Here is an 18,054-nt window from a genome sequence, read left to right as displayed (position 1 = left end):
GTAACCTTATCAAAGAAGGAAATGATCTGAATCTAACACGATCTGTTCTTGATGAAATCATATCAAATGACTAGTATTCTGCTACTTACTATTATAGCTTTAAACAAATCAGTAGAAATCTCTAGTCTTCAGTGTTCTGGTCTGCAAAATGAGGAGGTTAGACAATTAGGAATCTATGATATGTTTCTCTCTCTCTCTCTCTCTCTCTCTCTCTCTCTCTCTCTCTCTCTCTCTCTCCTCTCTCTTCTTTCCTCTCTCTTCTCTCTCCCTCCCTCCCTCCCTTTCCCCCCCCCCCCTCTCTCTCTCTCTCTCTCTCTCTCTCTCTCTCTCTCTCTCTCTCTCTCTCTCCTCTCTCTTCTTTCCTCTCTCTTCTCTCTCCCTCCCTCCCTCCCTTTCCCCCCCCCCCTCTCTCTCTCTCTCTCTCCTCTCTGTCTCTTTCTATCTCTGTCTCTTTCTCTGTGTGTATAATGTATTAGCAGTCTTGTGATGTTGATGGACCATTTCTCAGAATAATATATTTAAATATATAAAGTAAAATATAAATATTTGCAAAACACATGTATTATATTGAAAAAAATTATCAAATATTTTTAAAATCATGTATCTCAGATTAAAAACAATAAATAGATGATCCCTTGTACATCTAAAACCATTATCCTGAATACTCAAAAACTATCCCTGTAATAATCAGTTCTACAATTTGCCAGGAATGTCATATACTAAGTATCCAATAATTGGAAGAATATTCTCTGATTCTTCTCTTTTTGAAAACATAGTACTATGATTGCTCAAATCCTGTCATATGTTGCCCCTTTCTCATGATTTATAAATATATATATATATATATATATATATATATATATATATATACACACACACACACACACACACACACATACATGTGTTTGTGTGTGTGTGTTTGTGTGTATGTATTTGAAAATCACCAACAGTATTTTGGAAATCATAACCACAATTTATTTTAGCACATTGCAGGGTCCCTTTGGGCCCTTTGAATTCACTGGGAAGAGTTGAGTGGTCTCTTGCCTGGTCTTTGCCTATTCTATGTGGCCTTGGGAAAGTCAGTTAACTTCCTTCTATTTTCAGTTTCTTCAACTGTGAAATGAGGAGTTTAAACAAGGTAAGAAGATTAGTGCTAGATCTAAATCCAGGAAGATTTGAACTAAAAGTTTACCTTATACACTTATTAAGTGATCATGAACATCACTAATTCTTTAGCCCCAGTTTCTTCACCTGTAAACAATGAGAATTGAATCTAAAATATCTTCTAGATATAAATAAATGATCATATGTTTATGTGGTTTCTAAGCATCCTTCCAGTTTTATATCTATAATCCTATTTGTTGAGGGAGATGATGAAGGTCTATAATTATTTTTCATCTATAATGTAGTAAATCAGTTCCCTTGAAGCAATGTCTTGTCCTCAGACTTCTTTACATCTTTTATAATTCATACATTTTTAGAGTTAAGAAAATTTTAAGAGACAATCTACTTCAACATTTTTATTGGACAAAAGAGGAAACTCACTATTACAAACCTTTGGAGGTCAAGAATTAAATTGCCATAATTTTCCCATATCTACCTCCAAACAACCACAAAATATTGCCTCCAAATAAATTCTGGAATAGCAGAACCAGCAAAAAGACAGGTAAAACAATATTTGAGTCCAAGAATTTGGAAGATCAGTAGAAAAGAGATCTGCTCACTCAGGTAAAAGGGGAACATAGTTCAGAACTGGAAGCATACTAACAAGCCAGCAGCAAGCCCCACCCACCTCAGCAAACCAGCAGTAGAACTTGAGCCTAGTACAGTGAAGCAGGTAAGTGCCATAACCTGTCACTGACTTCAGTGTAGCCCAAGCAAATAGGAAACATCCAACACAGAAACCCCCCACCAGCCTCCAGACATACAAACCACCAGCACTAAGACCCCAGTTCATCACCAGGTAAGCGGTCAGACCTCTAAGGCCTTACAGTAGCACCATCCTATTCCAATCTTGCAGTAAAAAAACAGAAATAAAGGTATCTTGTAGGCACATTAGTATAGCACCATGAAAGCAACTAGATCCTGAAGTTGCTAGCACAAGACACTAGAGACAATACCCCTTTAATCCTGGGAGATCTCAAATTCAAAGAGCAAAAATCATCAACAAAAAGAATCTAACCATAGAAAGTTATTATTATGATTGGTAAAATCAAGATACAAACTAAAAAGAGGACAATATTTTTAAAACGCTTAATGGGCAAAACCTCAAAGAAAAATGGGAAGTGGTATCAAGCCTAGAAAGAATTCATGGAAGAGCTCAAAAAAGGGGGCTTTAAAATCATATAAGAGAAGTAGAACAAAAATTGGAAAAAGAAATGAGACTGATGTAAGAGAATTAACAAAAAAAACCCCCCACACACAGAGTCAACTTCTTAAGATGTAGAAAAGGAAACAACTTTTTTAAATGTAGAATTGATCACATAGAAATAGAGAGGCAAAAATCCTCTGAAGAAACAATTGCTTAAAAACTTGGTCAATTAGAAAAGTATAAAAACTAAATGAGGAAAACAACTCTTTAAAAGTTAGAATTGTTTAAATGGAAGCTAATGAGTCATTAGACAAGTTATCAAGAATCAAACAAACAAATTAAAAAGAATGAAAACAATAGAAGAACATGTAAAATACCTCATGGGAAAAACAAAGAATCTGGAAAGCAAAACCAATAGGAAAGATATGATTATTTTAACAGTTTTTTGACAAAATAAAGAAGCTATTCCTATTAAAAACACTAAAAAGCATAAGAATAAAGGGAGGCTACCTTAAAATAATGAGTATTTATTTAAAGCCATTAACTTTTTTAAAAATTTAAAAATTATCTCTAAAACTAGAAGCTTTCTGAATAAGATCAGGTGAAACAAGAATTCCCATTATCACCATTATTATTCAAAATATACTACAAATGTTATCTCTGTTTATAGGAAAAGAAAAATAAATAAAAGAGATTAGAATATGCAATGAGGAAACAAAACTATGATTCATTACAAATGATATGTTGGTATCCTTAATTAACAACTTTAACAAAGATTTAAGATAATAGAAGGTAAATTCACATGAATCATCAGCATTTCTTTTTATGATCAACAACACTTAGCAACAAGAGATAGAAAGAGAAATTCCATTTACTATGAGTTTAAACAATAGAAAATACTTGGGAGTCTACCTACTAACACAAATCCAGGAACTATATGAATACAATTACAAAACACTTTTCACACAAAAGTTAGATCTCAACAGTTGGAAAAAATATCACTTGTGGGCTGAGAAAGTATTATAAAAATGACAGTTATGCCAAAAATAAATCACTTATTTAGTGCCATACCAATCAAATTACCAAAAAATTATTTGATAGAGGTAGAAAAAATAGCTACAAAATTGATCAGGAAGAATAAAAGGTAAAAAATATCAAGGTAAGTATTATTTTTTTTAATTACCAAGGGACCTAGCAATACAAGATCTTTAAATTATATGATAAAATAATAATCATCAAAACTACTAAGAAATAGACTGGTGAATCAGTGGAATAGATTAAGTATATAAAACACAGTGGTAAATGACCAAAGTAACCAAGTGTTTTAATAAAACCAAAGACCTCAATCTTTATATAAAAACTCTCCATTTGACAAAAACTTCTGGGAAAACTTGAAAACAAGAAGACATAAATTAAGTACAGATGAATATCTCAAATAACATAATGAGTTAAGGTGAAAATAAGTACATGATCTAGACATAAAGGGTGAAACCATGAGCAAATTATAAGAGCTCTTATAATTGGAAAATGGAATACTATTCCTGTCAGATCTATGAGGAAGGGAAAAATTTGTGACCAAAAAAAGAAATTGAGAACATTATGAAAGATAAAATATATAATTTTGATTATAAAAAGCTTTTGAAAAAACAAAAACCAATGGAATCTAGGATAGAAGGAAAGCAGAAGGCTGAAAAATAATTTTTCCAGAAAGTTTTTTTTTATAAATGGCTCATTTTTCAAATGCATAAGGCAGTCATATTTATAGGAATACAAATCATTCCCCAACTGAAAAATGCCCCAAAAATAAAAACATAGTTTTCATATGAAGAAACTAAAGCTATCTATGAGCAACAGAAGTTCTCTAAGTCACTGTTGATTAGAAGCATGCAAATTACAACACTGAGGTACTATCTTATACCTATCAGACTGGCTAATATAACAAAAAAAGAAAATGATAAATATTGGAGAGAGTGTGGGAAAATTGGAACCACTTATGTTTTGTCATGTTTTTTTAAAAAAAGATTTCCTTTTGATGTATTTCTTCTTTTATAACTATAATTTGAAAATAGGTTTTATATGACAGCACATTTATAACCTATATCAAATTGTTTACCATTTCAGAAATAGGAAGAAGGAGGAAGGCAGAAATATTTGGAACTCAAAATCTTGTAAAATGGTTGCTAAAAATTATCTTGACATATAATTGGGAAAAACAAAATGTTTTTAAAAATGAAATTTAGGCATAAAAGTTAAGGTATTTTTTATGATAATTAATATATATTTTTTGAATTAATGTCTGAGTCAACATGTGCAGCTATATTCCAGAAGACTCTTTTTGAAGCCTGTCTTGAATTTTATTTTTTTGAGCTGAAATATTCATTTTGGAGAAACTTATTCTTATGTAAATGTCCAAATTAGAACATTCATAGAAATATTTATGTTTCTATTTAGTTGCCAAGATCAGCAGGCAGGCAAATTCTAATTCACCCAGTACTATTAATCACAATCATAATCATAATATTGGCTCCATTAAAATTTTGGGGACAATCTGTTGAATAGAAAATTATAGCAGAAATAGTACTATATATCATGATATATAGCCCAGGTTTTTAACTGGGTATCACCATATTGGGTCTCATTACTGAACGTGGGGGTCACAAAATTATGATTTATTATCAGTAAGTGTCTGATTTGTATAACTATTTTATATATGTATGTGATGAAGGCCACATAAAAATTTCTTAGGCACAAAAGGATCACAAATGGAAAAAAGAAGTTAAGAATATCTAATATATAATGCTGTTGTTGGTTTTTTTTTTTGGGAAGGACATCTGTGTCTATTTTTAATTGATTTAAGGAATTTCAGGTGAATTGATGAACTAATGCATGTGACCTCCTTCTTAGCTGTCTATAGTCTTAGCTAATAATGGATTGTAGTATTCATAATTCACTTGAAGGTCTGAAAAATGCTTTATAAATACAACTTCTTTTGATCCTCACAACAAACTTGGTATTATTATTATCATGTCTATTTTGTTGTTATTGTTATTTTTCAGTTGTGTTTAATTCTTTTAAAGTTTTCTTGAAAGAGGTACTAGAGTGATTTGCCATTTCCTTCTCCAGCTCATTTTATGGATTAGAACACTGAGGCAAACAGGATTAAGTGACTTTCCCTGGGTGACACAATTTGTGAGTGTCTGAGGCCATATTTGAACTGAGGAATAAGAATATGACTCTGATGGGGTGAATCCTGAAACTATCATTCCTGACTTTGGAGGAGAAGCCATGGGGGTGAGATCTGAAACTCTTCTGACAGAGATCCACCCTTCAGGGCAGTTAAGTGGTTTAATTAAGATTAGGCCATGACCACTTCAAACTTAAGTGGTCTCATTTGGCTGGAGATCTGGACTTGATATAACTTAAGTGGTCTCATTCAACTGGAAATCTAGGCCTGGGGGAAGTGACAACATTAAAGGAATATCATTCAATGAAAGTCTACCCCCAAACTTCTTATAAAATGACCATTTTGAACTCCAAAATTTGGCAGAAGTTTAAAGTAGGATTATGCTTTGCCAAGGGACCTCTCCTCTTGGCATAGCTGCCTACCAGGACTTTTGCCTGCTGTGAAGAGATCCTTTTTTTATTTCTCTGCCAGGACCTCTTGCCACTCAGAAATTTGTCTTCCTTGCAAAGCTGGCTTCTCAGTGAACAATAAACTTCCCTTTTGCCATTAAGACTTTTTGGGTTCTGAATTCTTTCATGTTGGACCTGCACTGATGAGAACATTCCCAAAACTTTCGGCACTACCCACTAACCACATCAACTTCAGGCTAGGAATATTATTTTCACTGCACAATTTAGCTATTTTAAAATCACTATTTTATAAATACAGAAATTGAGGCATATAAAGGATAAGTAGTTTGTTTGGAATCAAAACTAAGTGTCCAATATGGTATTTAAAGGATTTATTCAGGTTGTGCCACAGTTCCCTTTTAATGTCCTGACCCAGGTTCCCTAATTGTCCTATTCAGTTACTCTGCCTCAGGTTATACCATTCCCTCTTAATGTTAGGATAAAGGTTTTATATCTTAGATCTTAGGCTTTAATCATTCCCTCTTAATGTTTGATGGGATAAAGGTCTTTATCCATTTTAGACATCATTAGAATATCAGGAGCCTCTCCAGTACCTCCCTCCATTTTGCCATCCCAGGTGCCTCTCCCCATTAGGTCATCCCCATCCAGGTAATTCCCCCCATTATGTCATTATTCTTGTTACCCTATAAAAGAATTTTGTATTCTACATTCACTGCTGGATTATTGGAGACAATAGTCTCATTCAGCCCTGGGACCAAACCATGGATCCATTTGGTCCCAGTAAATCTCTCTCTTTTAAATAAATTATTAAATACTCTCTAATCTCTATCTTGCTCAGTTTCTCTAGGAATTTTTTTTTTAAATTATTTTATTTGAAAAAAACTGAGTAAGGAAAAAAAAAAACAGGAAAGGAATATAAAACAAAACAAAAGAGAACATTGTCATATGCTCAGCAGAACATCAGGGAGAATTCAAAATATATAGCAAAAAATTTACCAGATCAAGAAAGGATACATATTGGTAGAAGAAATTATATTCATGAATGTTCTTTTTTTCTTTACTTCCTTGTAAGTTTTGTGCTTTATTTACTTTATTGTTTTTCTCCCTTTCATCCCCACCCCCACTCCCAAGCAAGTTACAGTTAAAGATATACTTATGTATATATATATGTAGATATACAGATACACACACACACACACACACACACACACACACACTTTCCTGTCCCTGCTGACTCTGTAATTAAATTGTGCTCCATAAATTGCCTTGCTCTTACTTAACCTCTCCGAACACAAGAACTCCTCCCTTATCTTCTTCCCTCACTTTTGCTTCCTCATCCACCCATCCCTCCCCTGCTTTGTTTCTTGGTAGATTTTGAAGGATGGTAATACTCCTCATGATATATATGTAGTGCTACCTAATGAACTCAATCCTGATGTGAGTAGGTTTTCAGAAGTATGAGCCCTCCTCCTCACTCTGTGTCTATTCTTCCTCTGCACCTCATTTATATAACATGATTACTATTTTTACCTTAACTCTGCCAATCTTTCTTTTGAGCTAACCTATTGTTGAGTGAATCTTAAACATATTGTATACATTTCTCATGTAAAAAATAAATAAATAAATAAATAATTAATTAACTTGTCCACACTGAGTTTGTCCATACTGAGTTTCTTAAATTTGATTTTTGATATTGGCTCCTATATGTTAAATTTTTTGTTAAATTTGGGTTTGGTTGACAGTTCTGAAGATCTTCAAGTTCATTGAATGTCCATTTTTTCTCATTCAAAATTGTATATAATTTTGCTGGATATGATATTTTTAGCCACAGGCCTAGTTTTTGTTTGTTTGGGTTTTTTTTTTTTGATTGTTGGTAGATATGATTTCAGGACCTGAAGTCTTTTATTATGACTACTGTCAAGTCTTATACAATTTTAATTGTAGCTCCAGAGTAATTGAATTTTGTTTGTTTGTTTCTTGCAAAATTTTCTTTCACCAGGGGATTTCAAAATTTAGCAACAATATTCTTGTGTGTTTTCCACAAAGGATCTCATTGAGGTGGTAATTTTGGTGGATTTTTTTCTATTTCAACTTTCCCCTCATGTTCTGTCCCTTCAGGACAATTTTCTTGGAATATTTCCTGCATTATTGTGTCACAATTCTCCTTTTGGTTAATTTATTCTTATGTTTTCCCTTCTTGATCTGTTCTCCAGATTTGTAATTTTCTTATGTTTCATGTCTGCTCTATTTTTTCATTCTTTATGATTTTTTTTTTCTTGATCTCTCATAGCTTCACTGGTTACTTGCCTCATTCTAATTTTCAAAAAATTATTTTTATCTTTTATATGCTGAATCTTTTCTAGTTGGTTAACTCTTTTATAATCTTCTGGTTTTTCTTGGGTGTTTTTTTTTTTTTCTTTAGTTTTTTCTCAACTTCTTCCATGTGATTTTAAAATTCTTTTTTGAGTTCTATGAATTCTCTACAGGGAGCCATTTCATGTTACTCTTTAGGTTAGAAATTTTTTTGCTAAAATGTGTGCTCCTCTGAAGATGAAGCCTGGTCTCCCTGTTCCCATAATATATTTCAATGGTGGGGTTCTTTCTTCTGTTTTTTTTTTTTAAAGGTATTAGTGTAAGCACCTCTAATTGTGGAGTGAGGGAATGGTGTCTCAAGCTTCCCTTTAGTTCTTTCCTCTGACTAGGAACCTCAAACGTATAGCTCTACCCTCCTGCAAGTGCCTGCATCCAGAAGCATCTCTGCCCTGAGGTTTCCACACTCACTCAAGGTCATGTCTATAGCACAGCTGAATCTGGCTTTCCTAATCAGCAGAGGTTCACTCAGTTCTCTTGCAGTCAGACCCCAACTCCACAAACACTCAGGGAGGTGAAAGTCTCTGTGGTTCACTACTGAGACTCCAACCACACTCAGTTTGTCTTAGGGGTCTCTACTAGATATTTCTGCAGAGCTAGTCCAGAGGTATTTGCACTTCAGATAGGTTAATCCCTAGCACAAGTCTGTCTTCAGATTTTCTTGGGTTGTATCAGGGGGATCCCTATTCTGCCCCAAATCTACTTGATTTTTCACCAATCTATGTTAACCTTGAAGCACAAATGTGTTCTATTTGTGGAGGAAATAGGGAGAGCTTGAAATTTACCAATCTATTTCTCCCTTGAATTTACTCAGTTTCACAAGATAATATATTTTTAGATGCATGACTTGAATCTATATCATCTTTAATCTGAGTTTTGCTTTTTTTTTTTTAGTAGTTTTGTGCCTTTGAGCAGTGTTTCATCCCATACCATGTTATGCAATGATGTACTATACATTTCCTATACTATGTAGCATTACAATATGTTGAATTACTTTTATAATCCCTTCTACTTCCTAATCTATGACACTATGAATATTGTGTTAGTAATATTTTATATTATACTATGTAATCCTATGCTATGCATTACTATTACAGGAGATGTAAAGATGATTGTAAATAGACAGTTCCTGGTGCTGAAACTCCTTATATCAATAAAGATTAGCAATTACTCAAGAACACAAAAGTTTCTGAGTAGGAGTCCTTACTCTATTTTGTATCATGCCCTCCACCCCATTTTTGGTAGTCTGGTGCAGCCTAGAGATCTCAGCTTGGAATAATGTTTTCAAATATGTAAAATTGAGATTATTGAGAAAAAAATCACATTAAAATGACAGTCTTCCTATAGAAATGCTGTGATCATCTACATTCTGATGATATATCTAATACCTCTAGTAATTTCAAAGCAGTTTCTGGTATAAAATTTTTTGGGATATCTGAAATAATTATGATATGATATGAAAATATATAAGATTTTGATTACTGACAAAATCACAGATACTGCCAAATACTATTATAATTTATTGGCTACTTACTAATTAAAAGAAATGCTAAATTTCAGTTAGAGATTAAGAAAAATAAAGATGTGGTTTTCCTCATCCAATTTCCTATTCTATCTATTTTTCCCCAGAGAATCTGCTGCAGACTTTTTATCCTAGATTAAAGATCCTTAATTTAGAGAATTACCTGAGCCAATGAGTGATCAAGTAACTTTCTTAAGATTGCACAGACATTTGTGAAGAAGGACTGGAGAGGAAAGGAAAGGGGAATTAAATTTAGATTTTTCCATAGGTCTCTAGCCACTCTATAGTCACTACTTTAATTGTTTCTCATACAATATTATATCAGCAGCATTATACAATACTAAATACAAACTTCTTTTTGAAGTAGGCAATCAACTGGTGAAGTATACAGAGGGCTGACAGTGGAGTAAGGAAGACTTGAATTCAAATTCTGCCTCTAAAACTTACTATCTATATGGTTTTGGGCAAATAATTTTATCTATTGTACATAATTTCCTTAATTGTAAAGTCTATTTCAGAGGAATTTTTTTTTTGAGGATCAAATAAGATAACTTTAAAACATTTTACAAACATTAACATATTATATTAACACTATCTATTATTAGCCTATTAACCTAATAAATACTATATTTAATTCAAACTCATAAAAATTGACTTCCTGAGAAATGAAACTTCACATATAACCTCATTATAAAATTCTGTCTCTCTGCATTGTTAAATTTGAGGAAATAGGGAAAAAATGTATGCTGCTGCTGATCTCAGGGAAAAGAGTGAGATAAAGTGGCCTATCATATACTAGAATGCAGGAAGGACCTTTTGGGTTACAAATTGATTTCTAGTAATGGCTGTCCCTATGCCTTAGGTGAAACATTTTTAATTTTCCCATTAGTAAAATGGATATGGTGTACTATCCCACTTGTAGAGAATTATGAGAGCACTATTTCTCAAAAGAAATTCAAAGATATGTAAATGAAGCATATATTAAATGTCAAATGTTATTTTTATTAATTCATAAAGTTGCCCACCTTTCAAATTATAATTTAGGAATATTTACTTATTCAAAAAATTTATCTCATTCTAAGATATAAAATACTTATTTTACATTTTTGAAATAAACCAACTTGAATTCCATCCTTCCTAATGCATCAACCTCTTCATATCAATTACATATATTCCTTTACCTAAATGGAGTAGATTTCCTTTTTTTGGTGGGAGAGTAGTAGGACTTATGACCAATATTTCATCTTAAAGAGTAAGTTCTAATTACAAAGAAATTATTATTTTCTCATTTGCACAGCTTTGCCTCATTAAAGCTATAATCCCTTTCCTTCAGCACACAGATTGAAAGTAACCTTTTCCAATGGCTCTGTGAGTTAAATTGCCCATTACAAAATGTGTAATACTTTGGTATTGTGTAGATTCTACCAACATAGAGTCAAACAAAGTTGGTGAACAGGCAACATTTTATCTAACCTTTCCCACCTATAGTTCATACTTGACTATCCTTTCCCTGAGTTCCTGGGCTTCATCTTAGTGACTTTGTAAAAATAAATTGCAATATTGCTAAATCAAAGTAGAGCATCCAATCAGCCAAATTCAAGAGACATCCAACTTGTTTATATTCCTCTAATTTTCTCAACCATTTAACTTCTGGGCCATTTAAAGAATTTGGTCTTAATATGTGAAAACTAAATTAGAAAGGAAATATTCATCATGGAATTAATATGAAAGCTTTTCCACCTCTTTTAATAAATTGGCAATCTTTCTCTTTTGCTAAGTGAATAGGGAAAAATAATTTGATGTAGTGAGTAGTTCAGCATTGCCAATATAGCCATATATTAAAATATGGCTCCAATGTATGATGGTAAAACAGATCATCAAATGGCTATAGTCTGAGTTTCTGTTGATTTTTAGGTGATGATTTATTTCATTATGGAAATTAACATCTTTATTAAAAGAATACAAAACAATGATATATTATACAAGGTATCCTAAACATCAATTTCAACTAAAGTTTAAAACCTCACTAAGACTTTTGAGTATATAAATTTTTTGTATATAAAAATGTTTGCATCTTTATGAAAGTACGAAACATTTCTATGTAAATAGCCCTATAGAACAGACAACACAATCCTTTGGAGTTTTATGACCCCCTTTGGAGTTTTAATGGCAAAGATACTGAATAATTTTTCATTCCCTTCTCCAGCTTATTTTATATATGAGCAAAATGAGGTAAAAAGTTGAAGTGACTTGCCCAGGAGTCACATAGCTAGTATCTGAAGCAAGATTTGAACTCAGAAAGATGAATCTTTCTGACTTCAGTTTGGATACTTTTTTTACTGCACTACCTAACCACGTCCCATCCTAGTCTAGTGGGAAAAAAATAACACTAAAATATTTGAATTTAGAGAGTCTTAGTTCAAATTTTGCCTCTCCTACTAACTACTAGTATGACAAGCAAATCATCTTTTTTCTCTGAACATCATTTCTTTCTTGATACAATGAGGAGATTAGATAAAATATGATTAAAATTGGAAGGCCAACTCTAAATTCTAAAGACCTATTACCTTTACTATTAAAAGAGTATTAATATTAATAACAGGACTTAAGTAAACAACAGAAATGTGTTTTCTTTTCTTCCCATAGAGATTTGCTTCTCAGCCACCATACATATCTAGAAGTACTAACATTTCTTATAAGGCATTAGAAATATTCAGATGTGGGATGAAAATATATGAGAAATAAATGAGATTGGAGAGAATATATTTAGAGGAAATCAAAAAATGTGGGAAACATGCAAAAATGTTTATAGCAGCTCTTTTTGTGGTAGCAAAGAAAAATGAGTAGATGCTCATCAATTGGGGAATGGCTGAACAAGTTGTAGTATATGAAAATAATGGAATATTATTGTTCTAAAAAAATGATGAATGAGCTGATTTTACAAAGGCCTGGAAAGATTTACATGAACTGATGCTGAGTGAAACTAGCAGAACCAAGAATACATTGTGCACAATAACAGCAAGATTGTGCAATGATCAACTATGAAAGACTTGGTTCTTCTCAGTGGTTCAGTGATCCAAAACAATCCCAATAAACTTTAGACAGAAAATGCCATATACATCCTGGAAAAGAACTAAGGCGATTGAATATAAATCAACACATGCTATGCTAGCTTTTTTCCTATTTTTTAATCTCTCCATGGTTTTTCCCTTTTGCTCTGATTTTTCTCTCCTAACATGATTCATAAAGTAATGTGTATTAAAGTTAAGTAAATTTACTAGGAAAAAATGTGGGAAAGAGGAAGATTTCTTTTTTTTTTTTTTATTCATTTTTTCCAAATTATCCCCTCCCTCCCTCCACTCCCTCCCCCCGATGGCAGGTAATCCCATACATTTTACATGTGTTACAATATAACCTAGATACAATATATGTGTGTAAATACCATTTTCTTGTTGCACATTAATTATTAGCTTCCGAAGGTATAAGTAACCTGGGTACATAGACAGTAGTGCTAACAATTTACATTCACTTCCCAATGTTCCTTCTCTGGGTGTAGTTGTTTCTGTCCATCATTGATCAACTGGAAGTGAGTTGGATCTTCTTTATGTTGAAGATTTCCACTTCCATCAGAATATATAGAGGAAGATTTCTTAAACATTTTCTACTCATGACCCTTTTTTTCCAAGAAATTTCCCTTCATTAGTGGGTATATAGGTATATTAAAAAGGTATACAAATCAAACATTTATTGATGACAAATCATAAGGCTGACCCATAGTTTAAAAAGCCCTAGAAAAGAAAATTTAATATAATAGGAAAAAGGGAAAAAAATCTGTTAGATTTGTTCATTTTAGATATTATTGATTATACGATCCTATTTCTAGATGGTGGTGTAATAATAGATCATTAAAGGAGCATAACATTTATAGAGTATATTCTTAAGCATTTGAAGTTGGTTGATACCTTAGACAATATAGCTGACTCTGAGGAAACGACTATCTCTGAGCATTTTTTTCCTTCTCTCTTTCACCATATCTTAGGAAAAGGAACTTTCCAGATAGGCTGATTTGTGGAGAGTTTTACCTTTGATTCATGTTCTTTTGGATTCTTCATGAAACTATATTTCTACTTTATTATGTGCAAAATTGACAAGAAATCAAGTTATTAATTATTTAGTAAGTGCTGACTCTGTGTCCAGCACTATACTTGGTTGTATACCAGGATTACATAAAGATAAAATGAGATTCATCTTCTAAATAGCTTCAGGATAACTCTGACATGCAATAAGGAATAGGGTTATACTTTTTAGCCAAAAAGAATAATACGGGGATATGAAGAGAAAAAAGCTAAAATTAAGACATAGAGTCATAGAATCTTCATGTAGGAGGGGATGTTATAATTCCAGTCCAATCTCCTCTCCTACACAGAAATTCTTTGTAGGATTCTCGTGACATACGATCATACAGATTATATCTATACTTCAAGCATTGGGGAATGAGACCAACTTTGGAAACATTTGTAAAGTTCAATGAAAAAATATTATTTGCTCTCACTGTGACCAAGGCACTTTGTCAGATGTTATGAGGGTTCTAAATACACATATACATGCACACATATATACACATGTGTGTAGGCTGATTTACCATTATCAATGGAACATGAGTTTTGTCATGTTTTTCCCTGTACTAAGGATGGAATTTTACAGCCTTGTGGCATTTATTAAGTTGAAATAATTTTGTCATGGCCTACTTTTTGTAGAGTTGGGCCATACACTAAGAAACGTAACTATGACTATCTACTTCAATACTAATTCTTTGTCTTTACAGTGGAGTCCTATCCTCTAAAATAATAATATACTTCAGATATGTTAACTTCTGAATATCCACTTTAGGTCAAAGAAAATGCTTTTAACTGAGAGCTATTCTTATACTCAGTAATAGATTAAGTCCTATACAAGAACATAGAACATGGGATCTGCCTTCAAGAAGCTCATACTCCAAGTGGGCAGTCAAGACAAGCATTCATTAAAAAAAAATGTTCAAACTAAATATTTCTATCCAGCCATATAACAAGTAGGTTTCCAAAAGTAGTAGAATTTTAAACTGATGGAGTCCTAGACAGAATTTATTTTTCATACAAAAATATTTAGATTATGTCATGTTCCTATGCTTCCTACAGAATCTAATTTAATACATAACATGCCTGCAATCTAACATTTGCAGTATTAAGAGTCTTCCCTTTATTTATTTATTGTAATGCTTCTCTGGGGAAATATACAGGATTTCCAACTTAGGCTATATCAATTATATATCCATAGTCAGGTGGCACAATGGATATAATGTTAGGTCTAGAACCAGAAAGACTTGCCAGTTCTGTGACCTAAGTTATGTCCCTTAAATTTTGTTTGCTTTAATTTCCTCAAATGAAGAGAATAATACCACATATCTCCCAGAGTTGTTGTAGGGATCAAACGAGATAATATTTGCAAAGTGCTTTAAAAAGTACCTGTCACAGAGAAGACACTATAAAAATATTGTTGTTGTTGTTATTCCCATTGAAACCCTAAAAGCTGTGAAAAGCAACAACTCTTTGCCTTGAATGTCAGGTAGCAAAAGTTACACATCATTTATCTGATTGTGGTTCCTGAAAATAAGGGTCTTATAGGGATTACAAGAAGGGTCAGGGCTTTTTATATACAACTACATGTATTGATGGATAAGGAGTGAACTTATAATATGTAGAGGTGCAGGATTAGCATATAGCTGAGGGTACAGATTCTTAGTATGGTGAGGATAGATACAGTACTCAGTAGAGGGAATTTCCTTTCCTTCTTCTTATTTTTTTCTTAATAGTCATAGACTATACAGGCAAAGTGTAGCTGAGTGGGCAATGAGAAGAAAGGTTTCCCTTTTTTCTTCTCTTTTCTCCATTACTTAGAGCCACAGGGAGTAATTTGTCTTTTAGAGATAACAGCCCAAAAATCATCTTAAAGACATTAAATTCAGCAGAAATTATAGATTAGTTAGCATATGTTGAGGAAATGCATACCCTGAAACACCATCCCCTCTAAAATGAACTTCAACACACTAAGACTTCTTGGAAGGTCAATGGAAAGCCAATTGGGAAGGTGGTTTTTTTTTTGTTTGTTTTTGTTTGTTTGTTTGTTTTGTTTTTTAAATTTTTTTGGTGGGACAGGGGAAGAAGACAACTATCTAAAGTAGGATTAAGGTTAAAGTTGAAGTGTAAAATACATTAGTTCCCTATCATAACTAATTATTCTTGACAATTAGATGTTTATATTCAGTTGCTTCCAGCTGCTATATGAGAATAAATGGCTATCAGTAAGTATCCTCTAAATAACAGTGACATGGGGAAAAGATCTAGTCCTCCCACTTTAATTACAACTCTGCCAGTATATACAATTGTGGTGGAAAGTGTGGGGTCAGGAAAAGCCATAACTCTCCATGTAGAGTTAGGGGTGGGGAACCTGTTCTGAAATCAGGTATGTGTAAGTCAGGAAAGTCTTCTATAGATGAAATGAGAGTTTAGTAGTTCAGGGAAATGAAAGATCAGTATGAACTAGAGAACCCAGTGTCGACAATGATGAACTAGAAATAAGAAGAAAATATGTATTGCGGCTTAGAAAAATTCAATATAATCATTCCCATGGCTTTTGGAAATATATTTTCTTGTTCTGAGCACTTTTTTCATCAGGGGAAGTCTGGCTTGCAAAATGTGAAAGAAGTGCTGATCTGTGCACTGTATCTACATACAAATAATAGCACAAGGATTCATACTTGATTTGTTTAAAAAGAATTTATTTGTATCCCAAGGGTCTACTTAATGTTCACAGCCCAAGTGAGTTCGATTTATAATCAACATCTCTACAAATAAGAAAACATGGTCACCTTATATTGATTGCTTTTTTCAAATAGAACATTAGTAAATCATCTTATGTAAGATTTATCTAGTGCTTAGAATTATTTTTAAAAAGCAACTGAAGCCTTGTTAATTTGCTCTGAAATGCATTAATACTTTCTTAATAATAATAAGAAAAAAGTAAATAAAATAAAATAATATTCATAACCTTTTATCTTTAAAATAGTTCTTTTAAAAATAACAAGAAATGGGAGTAGCAACTAGATAGTGTGATAGTAACTAATAATGTCAATTCCTACTATAAGGAATAAAACAATCACTTCTTTTCTGATGTCTGAAAGCCAGAGGAGATGAAATATCTAGTTAATTATTTATCTTAGTAACTCAGGTTCTCAAGATTTTTTTTTCCTCTTTTCTTCTCATTTGGTTAGAAGATAAATATATGTACACATTCTAATCCTGAGTTATCAGTACTTTCCCCACATAAACAAAACACAGAGAGCTGACGGATCCTGTTTCATTTTCCTTATAATGCAGGTGAAAAACCGAGGCTCCAAAAGATTGTATGTGAATAATAATAAAAATAATAGTAATAAAACATTTACAAAAAACCTTAAGGTTTGCAAAGCATTCGATAAATATTTCTTATTTTATCCTCACAACAGCCCTAGAAGTAAGGTACTATTATCATCCTTATTTTATACATGAGGAAACCAAGGAAGACAAATGTTAGGTTGCTGCATAACCACATAGATAGTACTGAGCACAGATTTGGACTCAAGTCTTCCTTCTCTACTCTAGCTACTATACCATGTGTCAGGGTTATTCTTCCATAAGCACTGGAAATGGGAGGAGGAAGGAGGAATAGAGCAATAATCATTTATTTAGCTTAAGAAAAGTAAACAAATTTGACTAATTTGATAATTGAATTATCATTATTTCTGTGTGTTCATAACTAGTCTAATTTCTATATGAGCAGTTAATATAATGTTTTAGGAGAGATACATTAGTTTTAATCTTATTTTTATTAAAAATAATTTTCTAAATAGAAAAGATCCTTAATGATTTTATTTCATTTGCTCTTCAGATTTTGCTATTTTCCTCCCAAACTTTCCATGCTAGTACTTTAGTCTGTAGCTTCCTATCAACTACTTCCATAGTCCCTAATATTTCTCTTAACTGATTAGCCATATGTTTAATACTGAGAAGTAATTTAGGGAAGAGTCATAATTTCAGAGAAGATAGTAGAAAAATAATGAAGAGAAAAATGATTCCAACCACAACACATTTTATTCCAAATTCTTCTATCAACCATCCTAATGTGATTCTTAAATATTCACTTACTATATTCAGGAAAACAGAGGGAATACTTCAGTTTC

General features: G+C 32.5%; 1 protein-coding gene across 3 annotated transcripts in view; it reads right to left on the bottom strand.

The window, feature by feature from the left end:
* The window catches only part of DCC (DCC netrin 1 receptor), a 1,370,610-nt gene that overhangs the window by 771,342 nt on the left and 581,214 nt on the right, over positions 1–18,054 (bottom strand). The gene's annotated exons all lie outside the window — the stretch shown is intronic.

This window comes from Sminthopsis crassicaudata, chromosome 1 (genome assembly GCF_048593235.1).
Source record: "Sminthopsis crassicaudata isolate SCR6 chromosome 1, ASM4859323v1, whole genome shotgun sequence".
NCBI lineage: Eukaryota > Metazoa > Chordata > Mammalia > Dasyuromorphia > Dasyuridae > Sminthopsis > Sminthopsis crassicaudata.
This window is presented reverse-complemented; position numbering and strand designations above follow the sequence as displayed.